Source organism: Cyprinodon variegatus, unplaced genomic scaffold (assembly GCF_000732505.1).
Source record: "Cyprinodon variegatus isolate N-32 unplaced genomic scaffold, C_variegatus-1.0 Scaffold625, whole genome shotgun sequence".
Taxonomy (NCBI): Eukaryota; Metazoa; Chordata; class Actinopteri; order Cyprinodontiformes; family Cyprinodontidae; genus Cyprinodon; species Cyprinodon variegatus.
The window spans coordinates 77,795-79,936 of NW_015151078.1; the positions used below are offsets into that span (position 1 = coordinate 77,795).

The 2,142-nt window shown below is 38.0% G+C and overlaps 2 non-coding genes across 2 annotated transcripts; both read left to right on the plus strand.

Annotated features, from left to right (window-relative positions):
• Window positions 1-1,303: 1,303 nt before the first annotated feature.
• On the plus strand, window positions 1,304-1,377 carry trnan-guu. Its single transcript has one exon. It is a non-coding gene; the product is annotated as a tRNA-Asn (tRNA).
• Window positions 1,378-1,874: 497 nt separating this feature from the next.
• Window positions 1,875-1,948, plus strand: trnan-guu. The gene has a single exon. It is a non-coding gene; the product is annotated as a tRNA-Asn (tRNA).
• The last annotated feature ends 194 nt before the right edge of the window (window positions 1,949-2,142 follow it).

Consider the following 2,142-nt stretch of genomic DNA (forward strand, 5'->3'; position numbering starts at 1 on the left):
CACTAGTATTTAAACCATTGATAGATCTTTAGAACTACAGATTGTTTTATTTTGAAATTACAGTGGGATCTGTTGTGGAAGTCTTTGATAGGCTTATTTCCAAAACTTGGAGTTTGCATCATAATATTAAGCCATGTGCTGCAAAAGAAATACTGTGTATAATGTAAGGGCTTTTATTTTGTAGAGTTGGAGGTCTTATACTGAAAGTGCTGAAGGGTTGTGTCTTAAAAATAGGGTCAAACCCACCATATAGAAACTTTTTATAAATCACTTTTTTATCCCTACATTAGATTTAGATATTTTATATCTGTGGAGATGGAAGGCTTTTATTTTGATATTTACATTCTGGTCTGTTATGAAAGGGAGTTAGTCACATTTTAAGAACTAGTTGAAATGGGGTCATAAAGTTAACCAGTATACTGCAATGAATTATATGGTAAGAATTTTATTTTGTACAGTATTCACTGCCTTACTGTGAAAGTCTTGCATGGGTTCGTCTAAGGATAGAGTAAGACCCATCAGTCATATGAAATCCATTTTCAATTGTTAATCACTCTTTTCCTCTATTATTAGCTTAATAGAGGCTTTAATACTGCATTAGTAAAATATAAAAATTAGTAATGAGAATGTAAAATATGATCTAAAATCTGATTTTTTTGGGTGTTTTCAGCTTGCACTTGGTGCTGAATTTCACATGATCATTCTTCAAAAAGTGAAAAAAAATGATGGAAAACATTGATTATATTTTAAGTAAAAATATGGAGCTTTCAGGTTTGGATCAGCACATAGTCTTGAATCCCAGTGGATACTGGACTATTTCACTGGTCCATATAAGTATGTGCAGAGACAGGACTGTGATTATGACAGTGTCTATCTGCCTACAAGGGACAGAGACTTTGTCACGGTGTGTTTCCACTTACCCTCCCCCACCACAGAACACTAGTAAAAGCTCCCTTCCCCCTCCAGCCCCATGCTCTCACCCACAAATGTTGAAAAAAGCTTTACTCCTCCCCGTCTGTACAGTGGACCCTGTTCTCCTGCAGGACTGCCGCCGATATCCAGCAGTATACTAATGAGGAAATGTTGACTGCTGAATAAGGCAGACGAGTATTTTAATGTGCCTTGGTATGCCCTACGTCGTAGTAGGCATGCTAATTGCTTAAGCATCAGTGTGGGGGAAATAACTGCAAATAATGCTCCTCACAGTATCGGCAACCTCACAGTAGCAACCTGATGAGATGAACACATAGAAATTGCACCAGTGCAAAGTCTAATACCATGCCGTGAGAGAGGAATGCACACAGTCTCTGTGGCGCAATCGGTTAGCGCGTTCGGCTGTTAACCGAAAGGTTGGTGGTTCGAGCCCACCCAGGGACGACTTGTTTTTATCTCTTAGATGCCACTTATTTAAAGCAACACTGAATTTCTTCTGTTGTAAAATAAAACCAGCGGTATTATATTAAAAAATCCTAACATAAACATGGCGCATTTCTATGGCATGATTTTCTTAAAAACAAACACAAATAAATTACAATACTATTTTTGTGAAATGATTTAACTCACGTTAAGTGCAATAAACCAGCAATCACAAAAACCTAAACTTCAGCTGCACCCATTACCTCACAAGCATACCATTTGGGCAAACTCCCCAAGTACTTTACAAAGTACCTTTTGCTCTTTCTTGAGTAATTTCTTGATTGACTACTTTCTACTTTTACTTAAGTAAAAAATATGCTTAAGTAGTCCCACTCTTGCTTGAGTAAGATATGCACAGGATCGTCTTTAGACAAGGTATGCCTTGACACAACACCAGAGGTCACCCCTTCATAGATCAGAAAGTATGTATTCCCAACCTAAGCCAGTGTGCACACACAGTCTCTGTGGCGCAATCGGTTAGCGCGTTCGGCTGTTAACCGAAAGGTTGGTGGTTCGAGCCCACCCAGGGACGTCACTCTTTTGTCCTTGTAGCTGTGACGCAATACATTTCAGCTTTTCTTATTCAAAGCACCAGGGTCAGGGTGATCTACAAACACCTAAACATGCTTTATTTCTATCTAAATTAATTTATTTAAATCAAGTGTAGCTCTAATGTAGGGCTGGGTGATGTAAAGAAAGTCTAATATAACAATATATTTGACCAAT